Source organism: Bos javanicus, chromosome 25 (assembly GCF_032452875.1).
Source record: "Bos javanicus breed banteng chromosome 25, ARS-OSU_banteng_1.0, whole genome shotgun sequence".
Classification (NCBI taxonomy): Eukaryota; Metazoa; Chordata; class Mammalia; order Artiodactyla; family Bovidae; genus Bos; species Bos javanicus.
The window spans coordinates 27,877,745-27,898,918 of NC_083892.1; the positions used below are offsets into that span (position 1 = coordinate 27,877,745).

The 21,174-nt window shown below is 45.6% G+C and overlaps 1 long non-coding RNA gene across 4 annotated transcripts in view; it reads left to right on the forward strand.

The window, feature by feature from the left end:
* Positions 1–20,413, forward strand: part of LOC133238559 (uncharacterized) — a 30,300-nt gene extending 9,887 nt beyond the window's left edge. For 2 of the 4 annotated variants that reach the window (XR_009733557.1, XR_009733556.1), the window contains one exon: positions 4,526–10,405. This is a non-coding gene — a long non-coding RNA (uncharacterized LOC133238559). Of the gene's footprint in view, positions 1–4,201; positions 4,437–4,525; positions 15,493–16,508 lie in introns of those variants that run through there. The other 2 variants (XR_009733559.1, XR_009733558.1) reach the window with 2 other exon arrangements.
* The last annotated feature ends 761 nt before the right edge of the window (positions 20,414–21,174 follow it).

Sequence of the window (21,174 nt, forward strand, 5' to 3'; positions counted from 1 at the left end):
TGTGAAATTTTAACTTTTCCTCTTTGGAAGTGGCTCTGGGAAGTGAGCCCTTGGAACAGGATTCTGGAACAAGACAACCTTTGCAGTCATTCAGCAACAAGGGCCCTGCTGTCACTCCAGTGAGTGGAGGGTGTAGCTCCTGAGGTGCCCTAACACTGGAATCACTAAGATTACCTGTTATGAATTGAGATAAGCTACAGGTGGAAGGGGAAATAATAGGCCAGGCCATAGAACTGGAATGAAATGTGAGTAAGGTTAATTTTAAGGACTGTAATTTTAAGCTGGCTGGGTTTGCTAAGTTCCCAGAGACACTTTAAGAAAAAGAATGACAGGCTATCTCCAGCCAAGTAGCAATCCAGGGCCCAGTGAAGCCACAAGGCCTACTTGGCACTGTTGACAGAGACCTTCATCTCCTGTAGTTGTAGGAAGACTGTACTGAAAACTGGGCCTGCATTGAACCATAAGCCGCCAGAGCTTATGATGTGAGTCCTATGAGGCTCATAGGGAAGGACTGAGAGCTGAGACGTGGGATGTGGACCTTTGGGTGGTTGAACCTGAACCTCTTGAACCCCAGCTTTACCTGAATCCTCTAACCAGTTAAAGAAGCCCTACCTGCCTGGAGAGTGGCCTCCCCTTGACAGAAACCACAGGTGAAGATCTCACCTGAGGGGACTTCCCTGCTGGTCCAGTGGCCAAGACTCCACGCTCCCAGTGTGGGAGAACAGAGTTCGATCCCTGGTCAGGGAACTAGATCCCGCATGCTACAACTAAGACCCAGAGCAGACAAATACATAAACAACTTGGTTTAAGAAAAAGGATCTCACCTGAGGAGGCTGCCTCACAGGACGTCCTCCTCTAGATCGCAAGCCTCCTCCCCTCTGGCCCAGACCAATAACTGGGTCAGGTCTCGGCACAGGATGCGCAGGGAAGTACAAGCACTACTGTGAGCAAAGAGCTCAATCGTGGAGCATTGCAGGAGCCACCGCATGTGTCCTGACTGAAAGGGCGAGCCTCTAAAAGAGCAGTGCTCAGTCTATGAGACCAAAGTGTGGAGGTAAAGCTAGATAGGGAGGGTTTATTGAGAGAGGGTGAGGCTACTGGTCTGGGATCAGGACATAACATTCTGGAAAGATCTGGACTCAATCCTATGACATTGCTGGGAAGGTTCCTCCAATCTTGATCACAATGGCGGTGAACTAAATGAGGGGTGTTGGAACTGCCTTGGAGTATTAACGAAGACGAAGTGGAAGCCCTGGAGGCTCCCAATCCACCCCCCATCCTACCCGCCTAGATAGGAAACCAGAAGCAGTACTTCACCCCACTGGAACTGCGGAGTGGAGCCACCTTCCGAGACAGGGTGTGCAGGGCACTGGTCAGCACTATATCCCCCTCCAGTGCCCCTCCACGGCCCCTGCAAAGTTCACGTTAGTGGGTTCAGTGTCAGGAGCCTTCCAGGGGTGTGCCTGCTACTCACTGTGCCAGCCTGCTTACCTGCTACCCTGATTCCCAGGTGTGGGGCCAGAGATGACCGCTTGGTACATTGTCACTGGGTGTATATGGGTTGTGGAGGAGAAACGAGGCCAGAAGTTACAGATAAGTACTATTGCAAGCAGATAATTCATGCTTGTTGATCCCTAGTCATAATGCAGGATAATTTCTTACACAGAATAGCCTCAGTAATTGAGAATGCACTCTCATCATTATACATGGGCTTCCCTTGTGGCTCAGCTAGTAAAGAATCCGCCTGCAATGCAGGAGACCTGGGATCAATCCCTGGGTTGGGAAGATCCCCTTGCAAAGGGAAAGGCTACCCACTGCAGTATTTTACCCTGGAGAATTCCAGGGACTGTAGAGTCCATGGGGTTGCAAAGAGTCAGACACGACTGAGGAACTTTCACTTTACTTTATCATTATACATACATATGTATACACACACACACCCTGTTTTCTTTTCTGGAAGATACATGTAATAGAATTTATTCCAATGCCTGTGTCTGTAGGGTACAAACCTGTGCCAGTACCTTAAACAGAGGTTACATCATTTTGTGAACTCACACTCCAGTGTATCAGCTCCACCTTAGCATTGCTGGTGCATCTTGTTCTGGAAAGTCTGGTGCTTCCAAACAAAATAGTGTGCTAAAAGGCTGTCAATAAAGCAGAATGCCCTGAAGAAACAGTGACAAAACTCCCCATCAGGCAAGGACTTGTTCCCACAGTGAGCCCTCCTCTGGCATGGAGACTATTTTTGCCTTGCTATTGAGTCACTAAATCCAATGTCCAATGTTTGTCTCTCAGTCATGTCCGACTCTTGTGACCCCATGGGCTGTAGCCCACCAGGCTCCTCATCCATGGAATTTCCCAGACAAGAATACTGGACTGGGTTGCCATTTTCATGCAAGCCTGTTTTCCTCACCCAGGGATCAAACCCTCGTCTCTTGGCATCTCCTGCTTTGGCAGGCAGATCCTTTCCCATTAGCACTACCAAGAAAGAAACCAATAACCGTTTTGAAGCTCGCAAATGGGCACAAATAAGTAAAGTTTGATCTGTTTCTATAAATTAATAAATTGATTTTCCATTTCAGAGTCAACCTGTATATACTTAATTAATTGAAAGTTGATTTTCTAATGTTTGTTATGGTCAGAGGAAACTTAGTTTATGAACACTTGACTCTGACAACCAGACCCTGAAGGGTGAAGTCCATTGGCCAGTTTCCTTCCCCCTTCATTTTGCAGCCATGCATAAGCTGAATCTGGAGATTAAATTTTGGGAGTTGCCAGCAGTGAGAATGGATGAGGTCACCAAAGAACGGAGGGCAGGTGGATAACAGATCTCAAGATTAGCCCTAAGACACCCTATGTTATGAGTAGAGGGGACAAAGAGGATGAATGAGCAGGTCACCATCTCCTTGAGAATAAATGCAGACCCCTTAGTATAGTCTGTTGTGGTCTGACTGGTCCCCCTGATCCCTGGCTCTGAGTTCCAGAACACACCATGCTCCTGCTGGCTTCTGGGCCCTGGCTTAGGACCTTCCCTCTGTCTGGAAGCCCTTCCACCCTGACTGGTTAACTCTTCCCTCTTCCCCATCACTCTCATTCTTCAGGGATCATTTCAGAGTTTTGTCTGTTTTTTAGCCACACCATGTGGCTTGTAGAATCTTAGAACCCCAACTAGGGAAGGAACCGAGGCCCTCAACAGTGAAATGGCAGAGTCTCAACCACGAGATCATGAAGGAATTCTCTTTTTTTCCCAGATACCTTTATCTTCACATCTCTTGGCCTCTGGTTCATTCCCTCCACCTATGCACAGGCCTCAGATTCACTGAGCAGTTTGGTCCTTGGCTCAGTTCCCTTCTCCATTGTACCTCCAGTCCCTATCAATGGCCTTCCCATCCTGGGCCTTTGTTCTGTGACCACCTTGACTTTATCTACCTTTCCATTACCCGTGGTGACTCATTTACTGGATCATGTTTTAGGTTCTTTTCATTTTCTCTTCCCCAAGACTTCTGAGATTCCTCCCAGCCTACCATCTCCTCTAATTTTCATCGTCCCCATTTACTCCAAATTTGCTCTTTTACCAGATTCAAGCTCTGTTTTTCTCTATCTTCCCCACCCACTCCTTTTTTTTTTTTTTTTTAGGTTGCACCTGGTTGTATGTGGTATCTTAGTTCCCCAACCTAGGATCGAACCTGTGCCCCCTGCATTAAGACTCCCCCCCTGCAGAGTCTTAACCACAGAACTGCCAGGGAAATCCCCATCCTCCCAATTTTTCTGAATTGAGCTCTCCTCCCCCAGTTTTTCAGGCTCAAAGCTATTCTAAAACCACACCCTGACTGTTGCAGGGATCGCCCACCATTCTATAGCTTTTCTTCTGGAACCTCTCCACTCCTCTGTCCCCTTTTTTCTTCCTCAGTTGCTGCCACCACCCACTTCCCCCTTGGGAGAATCTTCTCCCCCACAGCCACCAACCCTGGCGGGAATGAAACCAGCTTCCTCTTTGCTGCTTGCGAAGGTGGGCACACAGACTCTTTCTGTCCTAAGGATGCGTCTACACACGGAGAAAGGGGAGACCAAGCTAACAAATGCAGGGAAATTGCTGAGTTCTGTCTCTCATGGGCACTGCTCTGTAATTCCTGCTTTTCTTCTGAAACTGTCCTCTACTTACTTATTTTTTCATATTTATTTGTTTGTTTCTTTGTGCCAGGCCTTAGTTGTGGCATGTGGGATCTTCATCCTTTACTGGGGATCAAACCCACACCCCCTGCATTGGGAGCATGAAGTCTTAGCCACCAGACCACCAGGGAAGTCCCCAAACCTTTCCTTTAAAGATCTGTCAGAGGACTTGCCTGCATTGGCCAGCAGATGGCTAATTCATCGGCTCTCCGGTGAACTATTGAAAAATCTGAAATGGCCGTGAGGGAGGGATTCTTCCTTGACAGGTAACTAAGGCCGCCTCTCCCCACCTCCCCTCCCCGGCATTGCTTCCTGTCTACAAATTGCTAACTCCAGGTTTTCTCCCTCACTCTAGTTTATCTAACAAGACAACTGACAAGAGAACCAGCCTTAAATCTCAGCAAGATCCCAGTGAAGCCCACGGCAAGACTGGTGCTCCCCAGTTGCCTTTCAGTTCACGCATAGAATACTGGAGAGCCAGAGGAGCAGGCAGGATGTGCCTGAGAGAGACGCTGGAACTCCAAGTAGTGGGGAACCAGGGAAGGAGGATACACCCTGTGTGGAGAGCTCACTGCCTCAGCCATTCCCTCCAGGACAAATGTGAGTTCCTCCACAAAGGCAGATTAAAGCCTGAAGCTCAAAGCTTACGCTGTTGGGCACCTCACTAGCTAGAGCCCTTCTAAGGTCCTCATGTGAGCAGTTGATCACATGGTATAGCAGATGCCTCTGGTGGCCCATGTCCCACCCTCTTTGGTAACCTCTGATTTCAGTCCAAGCTGAGTTCCCTGAAAACGCAATTACCAGTGACCAATCCATGTGATCACTCACCTAGAGCCGACATCCTGGAACATGAAGTCAAGTGGGCCTTAGGAAGCATCACTACGAACAAAGCTAGTGGAGGTGATGAAATTCCAGTTGAGCTATTTCACATCCTAAAAGATGATGCTGTGAAAGCGCTGCACTCAGTATGCCAGCAATTTTCAGAAACTGAGCAGTGGGCTCAGGACTGGAAAAGGTCAGTTTTCATTCCAGTCCCAAAGAAAGGCAATGCCAAAGAATGCTCAAACTACCGCACAATTGCACTCATCTCACACACCAGTAAAGTAATGCTCAAAATTTTCCAAGCAATGCCTCAGAAATACATGAACTGTGAACTTCCACATGTTCAACCAGGTTTTAGAAAAGGCATAGAGGACCAGAGATCGAATTGCCAACATCCGCTGGATCATCGAAAAAGCAAGAGATTCCAGAAAAACATCTTATTTCTGCTTTATTGACTATGCCAAAGCCTTTGACTGTGTGGATCACAACAAACTGGAAAACTCTGAAAGAGATGGGACTATCAGACCATCTGACCTGCCTCTTGAGAAACCTGTATGCAGGTCAGGAAGCAACAGTTAGAACTGGACATGGAACAACAGACTGGTTCCAAATAGGAAAAGGAGTACATCAAGGCTGCATGTTGTCACCCTGCTTATTTAACTTATATGCAGAGTACATCATGAGAAATGCTGGGCTGGATGAAGCACGAGCTGGAATCAAGACTGCCATGAGAAATAGCAGTAACCTCAGATATGCAGATGACACCACCCTTATGGCAGGAAGCTAAGAAGAACTAAAGAGCCTCTTAATGAAAGTAAAAGAGGAGAGTGAAAAAGTTGGCTTAAAGCTTAACGTTCAGAAAACTAATATCATGGCATCCAGTCCCATCACTTCATGGTGAACAGATGGGGAAACAGTCTAAACAGTGGCTGACTTTATTTCTCTGGGCTCCAAATCAGAACTGACTTGGAGATGCAGATGGCGACTGCAGCCATGAAAATTAAAAGACGCTTACTCCTTGGAAGGAATGTATTGATGAACCTAGACAGCATATGAAAAAATAGAGACATTACTTTGCCAACAAAGGTCTGTCTAGTCAAGGCTATGGTTCTTCCAGTAATCGGGTATGGATGTGAGAGTTGGACTATAAAGAAAGCTGAGCGCCGAAGAATTGATGTTTTTGAACTGTGGTGTTGGAGAAGACTCTTGATAGTCCCTTGGACTCCAAGGAGATCTAACCAGTCCATCTTAAAGGAGATCCGTCCTGAGTGTTCATTGGAAGGACTGATGTTGAAGCTGAAACTCCAATACTTTGGCCACCTGATGTGGACTCATTTGAAAAGACCCTGATGCTGGGAAAGATTGAAGGCAGGAGGAGAAGGGGATGACAGAGGATGAGATGGTTGGATGGCATCACCAACCCAATGGACATGAGTTTTGGTAATCTCCAGCAGTTGGTGATGGACAGGAAGGCCTGGAAGCTGTGGTCCATGGGGTCACAAAGAGTCGGACACAACTGAGCGACTGAACTGAACTGAAACCCCTGAAAACAGGCTCACCACCTACTGGCTCTGAATAGCTCAATTCTGCCTCTTTAGTAAAGCTGAGAAGTAGAAGTGAAATCATTGTTAATAATCTAGAGACATCACCATTCAAAGAGAGATAGGAACCATTGCATAAGTGTTTCAGCCTTTCCTGCAATAGGATGGAAATCTGGGAGACATTATGTACGATCAAGGTGTGACCTTGTTTATGCACTTTGATATTACCTTTTCGTTCTTCTCTGTTTTCCTCTTCCTGCTACCATACTTCAGGGCACATTTTCCAAATCAGTGCCTGCATGGAATCGGCCTTTGTCCTGGGGCTTCTCTGCTGGTCCAGTGGGGAAGACTCAGCCCTTCCACTACACAGGGTGTGGGTTCCATCCCTAGTTGAAGAACTGAGATTCTACATGCTTCATAGGGTGGCCAAAATAATAATAGTAACAATAGGCCTTTGTCTTCAGCTCTGCTTTCAAGAAAACCCAACTGGAAGTGGCTCTGGGAAGTCAGCCCTTGGAACAGGATTCTGGAACTAGACAACCTTTGCAGTCATTCAGCAACAAGGGCCCTGCTGTCACTCCAGTGAGTGGAGGGCGTAGCTCCTGAGGTGCCCTAACACTGGAATCACTAAGATTACCTGTTATGAATTGAGATAAGCTACAGGTGGAAGGGGAAATAATAGGCCAGGCCATAGAACTGGAATGAAATGTGAGTAAGGTTAATTTTAAGGACTGTAATTTTAAGCTGGCTGGGTTTACTAAGTTCCCAGAGACACTTCAAGAAAAAGAATGACAGGCTATCTCCAGCCAAGTAGCAATCCAGGGCCCAGTGAAGCCTCAAGGCCTACTTGGCACTGTTGACAGAGACCTTCATCTCCTGCAGTTGTAGGAAGACTGTACTGAAAACTGGGCCTGCATTGAACCATAAGCCGCCAGAGCTTATGATGTGAGTCCTATGAGGCTCATAGGGAAGGACTGAGAGCTGAGACATGAGATGTGGACCTTTGGGTGGTTGAACCTGAACCTCTTGAACCCCAGCTTTACCTGAATCCTCTAACCAGTTAAAGAAGCCCTACCTGCCTGGAGAGTAGCCCCCTCTTGACAGAAACCACAGATGATGATCTCACCTGAGGGGACTTCCCTGCTGGTCCAGTGGCCAAGACTCCACGCTCCCAGTGTGGGAGAACAGAGTTCCATCCCTGGTCAGGGAACTAGATCCCGCATGCTGCAACTAAGACCCAGAGCAGACAAATACATAAACAACTTGGTTTAAGAAAAAGGATCTCACCTGAGGAGGCTGCCTCACAGGACGTCCTCCTCTAGATCGCAAGCCTCCTCCCCTCTGGCCCCAGACCAATAACTGGGTCAGGTCTCGGCACAGGATGCGCAGGGAAGTACAAGCACCGCTGTGAGCAAAGAGCTCAATCGTGGAGCGTTGCAGGAGCCACCGCATGTGTCCTGACAGAAAGGGTGAGCGTGTGAAAGAGCAGAGTTAAGTCTGTGAGACCAAAGTGTGGAGGTAAAGCTAGATAGGGAGGGTTTATTGAGAGAGGGTGAGGCTACTGGTCTGGGATCAGGGCATAATGTTCTGGAAAGGAGATCTGGACTCAATCCTATGACATTGCTGGGAAGGTTCCTCCAATCTTGATCACAATGATGGTGAACTAAATGAGGGGTGTTGGAACTGCCTTGGAGTATTGACAAAGGCCAAGTGGAAGGCCTGACAGCACCCCAGTCCGCCCCCCATCCCACCCTCCTAGATAGTAAATCAGAAGCAGCACTTCATCCCCTGCCCCCTGTAACTGCGGAGTGGAGCCACCTTCCAAGACAGGGTATGCAGGGCGCTGGTCAGCACTGTATCCCCCTCCAGTGTACCTCCATGGCCCCTGCAAAGTTGTTGCTAGTCGGTCCAATGTCAGGAGGCTTCCAGGGGTGTGCCTGCTACTCAGTGTGCCAGCCTGCTTACCCACTACCCTGATGCCCAGGTGCAGGGCCAGAGATGACCGCTTGGTACACTGTCACTGGGTGTATATGGGTTGTGGAGGAGAAACGAGGCCAGAAGTTACAGATAAGTACAATTGCAAGCAGATAGTTCATGCTTTTTAATACCTTGTGATAATGCAGGATCATTCCTTACACAGAATAACCTCAGTAATTGAGAATATGCTCTCATCATTATACATGGGCTTCCCTTGTGGCTCAGCTGGTAAAGAATCCGCCTGCCATGCAGGAGACCTGGGTTCAAACCTTGGGTTGGGAAGATCCCCTGGTGAAGGGAAAGGCTACCCACTGCAGTATTTTACCCTGGAGAATTCCATGGACTGCACAGTCCACGGGGTCGCAAAGAGTCGAACACGACTGAGCAACTTTCACTTCACTTTATACATACATATGTATACACACACCCTGTTTTCTTTTCCATAAGGTATATGTAATAGAATTTATTCCAATGCTTGTGTCTGTAGGGTACCAACCTGTGCCAGTACCTTAAACAGAGGTTGTATCTATTTTGTGAACTCACACCCCAGTGTATCAGCTCACACCTTAGCATTGCTGGTGCATCTTGTTCTGGAAAGTCTGGTACTTCCAAACAAAATAGTGTGTTAAATTGCTGTCAATAAAGCGGAATGGCCTGAAGAAACAGTGACAAAACTCCCATCAGGAAAGGACTTGTTCTCACAGTGAACCCTCCTCTGGCATGGACACTATTTGCCCTAGTATTGAACCACTAAATGCAGTGTCCAATATTTGTCACTTAGTCGTGTCCAACTCTTAAAACCCCATGGGCTGTAGCCCACCAGGCTCCTCTGTCATGGAATTTCCCAGGCAAGACTACTTGAGTGCGTTGCCATTTCCTTCTCCAGGGAATCTTCATTGCAGACAGACTCTTTACTGCCTGACAACCAGGGAAGTCCATTAAATCACTATTGTGAAGTATTCCAACACATCCCAGAATCATCCGTCATGAAGCATAGTCTCTCATCCCAAGTTCCCCTCCACAGTACAGTTTATCAGAATTTTCTATGTTCTGGGTCACCAGATTCTTCCATCCCGTTTACTCCCACTGTACTCCAAACAGGATTAACACTCCATGGAAACTATTTAGGCTGGCCAAAACATTTCTGTAACATCTTTCCAAAAAGCTTGAATGAAGCTTTTGGCCAACCCAGTACTTGTCATCATCATCAATTCTGCGTTCTTAGATCCAAATTCCCTTGCAATCTTACTCTGGGTAACCTTTGGCTTGGGTGTTCAAGGAGAAGTGCCTTCGCTTCCATGAAGCTACATCCTCTTCATTTTCCTCCAACCTCACTGGCCATTTCTCTGCCTTGTCTTCTGGCTCCCTCTCTTTTGTCCCATCTTCAGATGTTGGGAGTGTCTCAGGGTTCTCTGTTCTATATCCTCACCACACCAAATTAACTCATCCATTTCCATGACTTAGTACAGTATATGCCAAGAGAATCTTTTGAAACTTGTATCTCTTTATAATCTCTTCTCATATCATATGAGGGTTGGTCTATGTGAGATGAACAATGGCAGAATTGATGGTATGTTGCTTCCAGGACAAGGTCATTGTGTAATTTCTGCCTATTGGTGTTTCTTGGATCGCATGCTTCAGGGGAAGCTAGCTGCCATGTTCTCAAGAAGCCTATAGAAGTGGCACAGGGTGAGAAATGGAAGCCTCCTGCCAACAGCTGTGTGGCAGCCCATTCTCCAGCCCTCATTAAGCTTTCAGTTGACTTCCATTCCAGCTGACATCTTGACCACAACTTTATGAGACCCCAAACCATTATTACCAAACTAAGCCACCCCCAATTTCCTAACCAACAGAAACCATGAGAAAATAAATGTTTGTTGTTGTAAGCTGCTAGATTTGTGGGTTTCTTGTTATGCAGCAGTAGAACACTTATACAGTCCCCAAGTTCATATCTCTAGTGTTTTGCACTCCACAGATCTCCAAATTCATATACTGAAGTACTACCTCCATGATCAGCTTCCCTGGTGGTTCAGTGGTAAGGAACCCGCCTGCCAATGCAGGAGACTCGGGTTCAATCCCTGGGTCACAAAGATCCCCTGAAGAAGGGAATGGCAACCCCCTCCAGTACTCTTGCCTGGCAAATCTCACGGACAGAAGCCTGGCGGGCTGTAGTTCATGGGATCTAAAAACAATGAGACATGACTTGGCAACTGAACAACAACCATAACCACGTGGTATGAACCCTGAAACATCAAAAGCACCTCATTATTAATATGGACAAATAAAAACTCTTGATTCAGAAAACTTACTACCACCAGCTTCTACTCCAGAAGAAATCTACATCCCAAGAGCCACTCAGCTTCTCAGGCCAGAAACCTAGGAGTCATTCTCGATTCCTTCCTTCCCTTCACCCTCCACAACCCAACCATCAGCTCTACTTCCAAAACTGATCTTGACCTTGTTTGCTCCTTTCCACCTCTATTGTTGCTTTGCTAGTCCAGACCACAGGCATCTCTCACTTGGACTGTTGCTTCTTAACTGATTTCCCTTCCTCCATGCTTGCTCATCCCTCGGAGCAAGCAGAATGAAGGGTCTTTATAAAAATTACACCTTGTTACCTGGTTAAAATCCTCCAGTGACTTCCCAGTACACCTTGGAGTAAAATTCAGACTCCTTACCATGGCCCTGAAGAACCTGTGTGTCCCAGCCCTGCCACCTCTCACTCTTATTCACCATTTTCTGAACATGAGTCATCTTCCTGTTCCTCAAATGCTGCAAGCCCATTCCTGCTTTATGGACTTTGCATGCAATGTTCTCATAGTTTCTTCTCAGTGATCCAGGTCTTGGCTTAAATGTTACCTCCTCATTGAGTTCTCCTATACTTACTTTAAAGTTGAATTGTAATAGTTAACCTGGTAATCTTTAGTGTTTTTCACCAAACATTTTTCTGGTGTTGCCCTTTTCTAGACACTTGATCCATGCCCCTTGGAAGTTAGGTGTGACCATATGACTCTTTTTGCCAAATGAGCTTTATTGATTGATTGATTGATTTTTTTTTTTTTTTTTTGCTGTGGCATGTAGGATCTGAGTTTCCAGACCAAGGAGCGAACCCATGCCCCCTGCAGTGGAAGCATGGAGTCTGAACCATTAGGCTGCCAGGGAATTCCCCCCAAGGAGATTTAGATAACAGAAAATTTAAGAGCCAGTGCCTGACCTGCCACATCCCTTATTCCTGCCTTGTGATCTTGGAAGCATGTGTCCAAATGGAACTTCCATCAGCCTAAATTCCTGAGTGACTTAGGATGATAAATGCCTCTCTTCCAACCTCTGATGGATGTGTGGCATGAGTGAGATATAAACCTTTATTGTTCCTACCACAGCGTATTACTGTATTCATCCTCATAACACCCTCTTAAGAAAGGCAGTGTCAAGTATAATGACCACAGTTTTATAGATGGGAACACAAAGACAAATGGAAGTAGTGACTCTCCAAGATCAGACAAAAACCTGCAGCAAAATTAAGGAGTAATTTTGTGTTTTTATAAATTCAAACTTTTTTCCAGTTTCTTCTCATGATATGTCTCAAATTTAACTTTGGCATTACTTTACCTATAAATTAGCATATTTAGAATCATGCTAATGATTATAATCTAATTTTATTTGAGAAATGTGCACCATAACCTGGCAATTTCTAATTGCATAAATATATAAAAAAGCAAAAAAAATGCTTATTACTATTTCAAACAACTGAGATTGTTGTTAGTTACTCCAGCATAACTAGCCTGACTATCATGCCAGGTACTTACCTGGGTGTTTTACATGAATTAACTCATTCACTTCTCCAACAACTGTAATTATTCTCATGTTAGAATTAGAGTGACTGAGGCACAGAAAAGTTAAGTAAGGAACAGAGGTAGAATCTGAATCTGGTAAGAGGTTTATGCTCTTCGTCACTCTGCTATACTACCTCTCAAAGACATTCAAACTCATGTTCAAACAAGGAATTGCAGAGTCATGGGTTTCATTACACATTCATACATATATAGAGAAGAAGGAACTGCCAGTTTTCGTCCTTAGAGTGTGTGTGTATTTTAGGAATACAGGGATGTCCCTAGAAATAGCAATTACTATTTTAGTGTCAGTACCAGGACAAGAATTATCAAATATAACAACCAATTAAAATAACAAATATTTTAGAAGTTAAAGATTATTTTTACAAGATCTAAAGACAAGTCTGAGTGTCTGAAAAGACCCTTCCTCACCTTGTAGAAATAGTTTCAAAGACTTTTCCCCCAATTGTCTAAAACAAATTCTCTTGAGGTATAGTTTACAAATGATGAAGTACACACTTGTTCTAAGTGTACAGTTTGATAAGGCTTGACAAATGTGTGTACCTGAATACCTGCCAGCACCATCAAAACACAGAACTTTTGGACATCCCTGGCTTTTCCACTGCAGGGGGCACAGTTTTGATCCCTGGTCTGGAAACTTAAGATCCAGCCAGCCATGTGGCGCGACCAAAGAAAAAAGAACTTTTCCACCGCTCTGCCCAGTCTACCTTGCCTCCATCCCTGGCCTCAGGCAAACATTGATCAATGCTGTGTCACCATAGAGTAGATCTGGCTTTTCTAGAGTTCCACATAAATAGAATGACAATGTGCTTTTTTGTGCCTCGTTTCTTTTGTTCAGTATCATGTTTTTGAGATACTCCATGCTATTGCATGTGTCAGTATCTCATCCCCAAGAAGAGTTTTTAGTAAAAGAAGATAGAATAAATTTCAACTCTGGGCAGAACTTTCATGTTAGGTAGTTATAATAGGAAAAAGGAGTTCAGGAGGGCAGTGGCTAGAAGACAAGGAAGGGAAAAGCCTGCAAAAATTGGGCAAAGGAAGGTCCGAGGACCAGAGTGAGGACCTCAGGTAGAACAAACAGAACTCCAGGCTGGCCCGATTTACATAGGGCAGGCCCAAGGGGAGGAAAAAAAAACATAAAAAGAGGAACCAAAGGGCCAGGGTCCAGTCTCTCCCGTGCTCATGCACACGCAGGTGCTCTCTCTCTCTCTCTCTCTCTCTCCCCCCCCATGTCTTTTGCGTCGGCATGCCCTCATGCCTCGAGGATGTATTTTCCTTTCATTTTCTAAATAAAACTGAGGTGTAACATGGAGCTGTAACACTGATCTGTCCGAGAGCTGAGAGCTGTAACACGGTCTGTCTGAGGGCTGAGACACATTCTGTCCGAGGGCTTTAACATATCCGTCACTTCAAATTTTTGTTGTGATGAGACAGAACCGAGGAAATTACACACTCCCCTGACATCTTTCATGCCGTGGCTCAGATTTAACCTGGCTGAAACAACCTCGGCACAGCCCCCGCAAGGAGGAGGCCAAGCACAGCAGGAGCCTAACTCGGCGAAAGCTCCTACGGTGGGAGCTGAACACGAAGAAAACCCAGTGTGGGGGAATTGACAAGCCCAATGTGCTGGAAACTGGGACAGCTAATAACAAACTCAGCAGAAAGTTCATGTAGCTCAGTCTCAGATTCCAGAAGACCTCCAGTTAAGGTAGGTCTCGCTCCTGTGGCTGGAGGCACATATGCCTAACAAAATCTGAATTCCTTTACAATCTCTCATTTCTTCTTTCCTCAAACCTCCAGTGAACAGGCAAGGGGCAGTAGGTGCAATTGAGGAACTCTGGGGAGTCTACTCCTCTGTATGTCCCAAAGACACTATCTGCAGAGCCCCAGTAGCTGTTATCCAAGCTGGTGGGGGTTCTTCTGTCCTTAATCTTATTTGTGCCAATGAATGAACCTGGGGAGTTCATCTTTCAGTGTCCTATTTTTTTGCCTTTTCATACTATCCATGGGGTTCCCAAGGCAAGAATACTGAAGTGGTTTGCCATTCCCTCCTCCAGTGGACACAGGTCAGGTATTTAGCAGATTTTCTGACAGGCTATGAAAGGGATACGTCAAAGGTAAGAGAAACCCCAGTAAGAGGGTAGGCACTGAGAGAGGGCATCAGAGGGCGGACAGATAGAAACCACAATCACAGAAAACTAACCAATCTAACCACATAGACCAAAGCCTTGTCTAACTCAATGAAACGAAGCCATGCTGTGTGGGGCCACCCAAGACAGATGGGTCATGGTGGAGAGTTCTGACAAAATGTGGTCCACTGGAGGAGGGAATGGCAAACCACTTCAGTATTCTTGCCTTGGGAACCCCATGGACAGTATGAAAAGGCAAAAAAATAGGACACTGAAAGATGAACTCCCCAGGTCAGTAGGTGCCCAGTATGCTACTGGAGATCAGTGGAGAAATAACTCCAGAAAGAATGAAGATACAGAGCCAAAGCAAAAACAACACCCAGTTGTGGATGTGACTGGTGATAGAAGCAGGGTCTGACGCTGTAAAGAGCAATATTGCATATGAGAGAGTCATTTCCTAGGCAGGTTGATAGGGAGTCTAGGGGTCCCCAAGGAGAGAGGGGTCTGGAATTCTCAAGGAGGAAGAAAGGACAAACTTTTTTCTTTCTCCACATTCCTTAGGATTATATAACAATAATGTATCCTGCCTAAGGACAGTCTTTGGATTCAACCTTCTGTTATCTTAAAATGTTAATTATGGGAGTAGACCTGGTCTTTACAAGAATGTATCTTGCCTGAGGACAGTGTTATCTTAAAATGTAAATAATGGGAGTAGGTCTGATGAGGTCTTTACAACCTCCAGACATTCTTTGGATTATATAACCTCATCGTTAACACTAGCAAGCGGGTACTCTTTCTGCCCCCTTCTGATGCCTATGTCAGAAGCTTTCTCTATCTCCTTTATACTTTAATAAAACTTTATTACACAAAAGCTCTGAGCGATCAAGCCTTGTCTCTGGCCCAGGATTGAATTCTTCTCCAGGGCCAAGAATCCCGGTGTATTCGCGTGATTGAACGACAACCTTTCATCTTGGGGGCTCATCCAGGATCCTTCAGGACAAGGTAAGGATGCTTGGAGCTTTAGTTATTTGTTCTCTTAGCGAACACGTTTTCTGCTGTACTTTACTAACTCTACCGTGTGCTTGTGTGAATGAATGGCATGCCCTGCGTGAAGCAAGTAAGGAGCCCTGCTCTGCGGTTCCACGGTGATCTCATACGGCTTATGGCAGAAACCTGTCAGGGGTTATACCGACCTGTCAATGCCAAGAGGCACCCAATGTCTCCTTCGGGAACCGACCAGAAATGGGCAAAGCGTGTGGACCGAACTCTCCTTTCTCGGTCAAACTTTCCACTCTCTGACCATTTCATAAGTCCTTGGGAATTAGAAGTACTAACCTAATCTATCGGATCATAGACTTTCAAGGGACTTGTGATCTATACTGTTATTGTGTACTGTGGCTTAGGTCCCAAACTTGAATTGGTAGTCAAGAAAGCGCCTAGCCTTGCTAGGAATCGAAAGTTCGGAAGCTAGATGGAGCTCTAGCTCCCAGAACATCTCTGAGGTTAAAGGTTACTCAGATTGGGACTGCGATGGGTTTTTTTTCCTTTGGTAATGCCGGCTCTTAATGGATCAGAGGACGCTACTATACTGGTGTGGTGATGCTTGGAAAGAACATCTCAGTTTTATGTTCGTGTCAGTCTTATTGTGGTCAGGAAATACTCAGGGTCATGCACAGGCACTCAGGTGACGAATGTTTCCCCTAGTAGTCTTAGCTTGGGAGGCATTCTGGAAGGTTACTCTGATTCACCCTGGGTGACATCAGAGGCAAGCAAGATTAAAGGTGAAGAGCTGGACGTCAAGTAGGGATGCTATCAAGTCTACCCCTGGTACATCCCCACCCCATTTCGGTGGTAGAACCAGGAGGGACCCGGACTGCACCTGCGTCGGTAAGGGACAGACTAAGTCCGACCAGGATGGAAAAGCTTTCGGTGTAACGTCTGTCTACACCCCCATCTAGAGCAGGGAGGGACACCTCTGGTAGAAAAATGGTGCTGGTCGCTTTTTTTCTCTCTTACAGATGGGAGCTAACAATTCCAGCCTCACTCCTTTGAACTGTATCCTGAAAAACTGGGATAGATTTGATCCCCAGGGCTTAACGAAGACACACCTGGTCTTCCTATGTGATACTGCATGGCCACGGTATCCACTGGAGGATGGTGAATGGTGGCCGGTTGGAGGGTCTCTTAAGTATAATACTGTTCTACAATTAGACCAGTTCTGTAAGGAACAAGGGAAATGGGTAGAAGTAGCATATGTGTTGCCCTTTTTCTCTCTACGAAATATGCCAGACTTATGTCCTAAGGGTATAGATTTGGGCGTTGAAACCTTCAGCTCCCTCCTTTACATCTCCTGTCTCAGTACGACCTCAGACTACTCTGGTTTCAGTAGAAACTCAGACCATCGAAGTAAGAGATGAGATGGAGGACAGGAGACAAAGAGAAGAGGAAAAACAGGTTTCTCCAATCTATCCCTGGGATCATATGCACAGAGCAGCCAAAGAGACTGAGGAACAGCCACACAAGCTGTTGCCTCTTTATGAAACACCCACAGGGAGAAATAATCAGTCTGTGAGAGTTAATAAGCCTTTCTCATATCAAGAAATACAAAGAGTCAAGGAGGATCTGGGAGACTATTTAGAGGACCCAGAAAAATATATTAGAGCTTTTAAAGGTGTTACTCTGCTTTATGACCTCACTTGGAAGGATGTGATGTATATCTTGGGACAAACGCTGACTCCCGAGTCAAAGACTTGAGTTTTGGGAAAAGCGGTTGCTTATGGGGATGAATGGCTTGGTAATGAATCAGTAGGGAAGAGGGAGAACGAGATAGCGGCCCTCCCCACTGGGAATCAGGCGGTCCCAACTATAGAACCAGACTTGGACTACAACACAGCTAAAGGAAGATGGGATCAGAGTCATTTTGTTAGATGTATTCTTGAAGGACTTAGGCAGGCGCGTTCTAAGCCTTTAAACTATGGCAAATTGGCAGACATAGAACAGAAGGAGAAGGAAGCTCCTGGTAAATTCCTAGATAGACTGAGAGAAGGCCTTCGCAGATTCACTGAGATTGATCCTGAAAGTGAAGAGGGAAAAGTGATCTTAAAGAACAGATTTCTCACTCAGTCGGCTCCAGATATCTGCTGTAAGCTATTAAAACAGGCGAATGGACCAAATCAGTCTTTAGATACTCTGTTACAACTGGCTCAGACAGTCTATTATGGTAGGGAATATGAGGAAAAGAAAGAAAGGCAAAAAAAGACAAAGGAAAAGGCGGAAGCCTTCGCCATGGCTATGAAAAATGTTCTTAAACAGCCTGAGAAAAATGCCCAGAGGGACGCAGGTGAAAAGGGATGGGCTTGCTATTACTGTGGAAAGGAGGGGCACCTCAAGTGGGATTGCCCTCAGGCATCTAAGCCGCCCCCCCCCCCAACTCCATGTCCGGTCTGCAAAGGACCACACTGGAAGAGAGACCACCTCCAGAGGCGTAGGTCTCCGGGGTCGGACTCTCAAGACAATCAGGACTGAAGGTGCCCGGGGGTCCCCACACAAGCTCCTGTCCTAATTACACCTGAGGAACCCCGGGTATTAATAATTGTGGGGGGCCAATCCGTCGATTTCCTTTTAGATACTGGGGCAACTTATTATGTGCTTACTGAAGCCCCTGGCCCACTTTATTCCTGATCCGCTTCCGTAATGGGACTGTCTGGACGAGCCAAAAGGTATTATTTCAGCTATTCTTTATCTTGCAACTGGGATTCTGTGCTGTTTTCACACGAGTTTCTGATCGTGCCAGAATCTCCCTCACCCTTTTTGGGAAGGGATATACTGAGCAAGGTCCATGCCTCTGTTTCCATGAATATGGAGCCCTTCCTTTCTCTCCCTTTAGTTGAACAAAATGTAAATCCTAGAGTATGAGCTGATGGAAAATCTGTGGGTCGAGCACAAAATGCTATTCCTGTAGTTGTTAAGCTCAAAGACCCACACATATTTCCACATAAGAAGCAGTATCCACTGAAACCTGAAGTTAAGGAAGAGTTAAAACCCATCATCAAAAATTTAAAGGAGCAGGGACTATTAATTCCCTGTAACAGTCCTTGCAACACTCCTATTTTGGGTATAAAGAAATCGAATGGTAAATGAAGACTAGTTCAAGATTTACGAATAATAAATGAGGCTGTAGTTCCTTTACACCCCGTGGTGCCTAATCCTTATACTCTATTGTCTGAAATTCCTGAACGGGCCAAATATTTCTCAGCAATTGATTTTAAGGATGCTTTCTATTCAGTGCCTTTGGCGGAAGAAAGTCAATTTCTATTTACCTTTGAAGACCCTACGCAGCCAGCTTCTCAGTTAACCTGGACAGTTTTGCCCCAGGGATTTCGTGACAGTCCTCACTTATTCGGACAAAGTTTGTCACGGGATCTACAAAACTTTAATAGCTCTGAAGCAGTGGTGTTACAATATGTAGATGATATTTTGCTCTGTGCTGAGACAGAGGAAGCTTGTTCGCGAGCCTCAGAAGATTTCTTAAACTTTCTGGCAGACTGTGGTTACAAGGCATCAAGAGAAAAGGCTCAGCTTTGTCAACAATCGGTTAGATATCTGGGCCTAATCATATCAGAAGGGACTAGGGCCATAGGCCCTGAGAGAATTAAACCTATACTAAATCACCCCCTACCTATGACTTTAAGACAATTGAGAGGATTTTTGGGAATCACAGGTTACTGTTGCATTTGGATTCCGGGTTACGGGGAACTTGCCCGGCCTTTATATAAACTTATAGCTGAAACTCAGCAGACCCAAACCGACAAACTGGTTTGGTCTCCAGAAACTCAAAAGGCTTTTAAGATTCTTCAGACTGCTCTCCTGCAAGCTCCAGCTCTGAGCTTGCCCACAGGGTCAAATTTAATTTGTTTGTCACTGAAAGAAAAGGTGTGGCATTGGGAGTTTTGACACAACCCCGAGGGCCTCACCAGCAACCTATTGCTTATCTAAGCAGAGAATTAGATGTAGTTTCACATGGGTGGCCCCACTGCCTAAGAGTAATTGGGGCAGCGGCTTTATTAGCACCTGAAGCTTTAAAAATAATTAATGGATGAAACCTTACTGTACTGACTTCTCATGATGTGAGTGGAATATTAAATTCTAAGGTTAATATTTGGATGACAGACAGTAGGCTTCTTAAGTATCAGTCATTGTTGTTAGAAGGACCAGTAACTAAGCTTAAAGTTTGTGGAAATTTAAATCCTGCCACTTTCCTTCCTGAGAAGGAAAATGAAACACCTGATCACGGTTGTTCTCAATTCCTAACTTTAAACTATGCAGCTCAGGAGGATCTAAAGGATACCCCATTAGACAATCCTGACATGGAAATATTTACAGATGGCAGTTCTTATGTTTGGGATGGAAAGCGTAAAGCAGGTTACGCCGTGGTGACTGCTGAACAGGTTTTGGAAGCAAAATCTCTCCCCCAGGGAACCAGTGCTCAGTTAGCGGAGCTTGTGGCTCTGACCCGAGCTCTAGGGTTAAGCAAAGGGCAGCGGATGGGCCTGATAATCTATGTGAGTCTACTTCTGCTTGTTAGGTAGGTAGAATAGGGAAAAAGAGTCCAAAATGGCGGTGGCTAAAAGACAAGGAAGGTCCGAGGACCAGAGTGTAAACTTCAGGCAGAACAGACAGCACTCCTGGCTAAGCCCAATATGCATAGGGCAGGCCCAAGCGGAGGAAAAAACATGTAAAAGGAGGAGCCAAAGCGCTTTCTATCGGACTCTCTCTCCCGCATGCATGCACACGCGCTCTTTCTCTCTTTCTCTCTCTCTCTTTCTCTCTCTCTCTCTCCCTCCCCACGCACTCCTCCACTCTCTTCTCTTCGAGTCTTGGATTCTCCTGCTATCTTCTAAATAAAATGAAGCTGTAACACTGATTTGCCTAAGAGCTGTAACACGGTTTGTCCAAGACCCGAGAGCTGTGATGTGCCGAGGGCTTTAATGTCCGTTGCTCCAAATCTTTGTTGTGATGAGACAAAGAACCGAGGAACATACGCGTGACATGCTGACTCCAAAAATCCTGAGTCTGCCGTTGGATCCTCAAGACAATGTCTTCCTGTCCTGGGCTCACTCCTATACTGCATTCCACAATTGGTCTAACTGCTGGGTCTGTGGAGCACTCCCCTCTTCAAGTGGAAGGCTTCCCGTGGTGGACATCCCCACTTCAAGTAAAAGACTTTCTCCAAGTCTGTGAATACCTTCGACAACAATCACATGCGATGCCTCTTCTTCATCTGATGACAGTTACCAACCCTAAAATGGACTGGTGCAACACTTTGTACTCTAACTATGGACATAATGTGACTTTTAATTTTGGTTATACATTGTCTCAGTTCAATGACTATTTTGCTACATATAAGGTAAATAGGTCTAGATCTAATGGTTTTTTACCTGACGTATATCAAATATGGGATGAGGTTATATGGCTAACTCCTGAAAAAGGACGTTTAATATCTACTGCCTCCATATGCTGGAAACAAACAGAGCCGTCCCCAAAAGTTAGCCAACAACTTAATTACAGTGATTGGAAACAATTGAGATTTTTGTCTCAGGAAACATGCAATGTAATCATTCCCATGTTTTCCAATCCCAGTTCACGTTCTCCCTTTGTCTGGCCAGACACAAATTGGGACTGGAT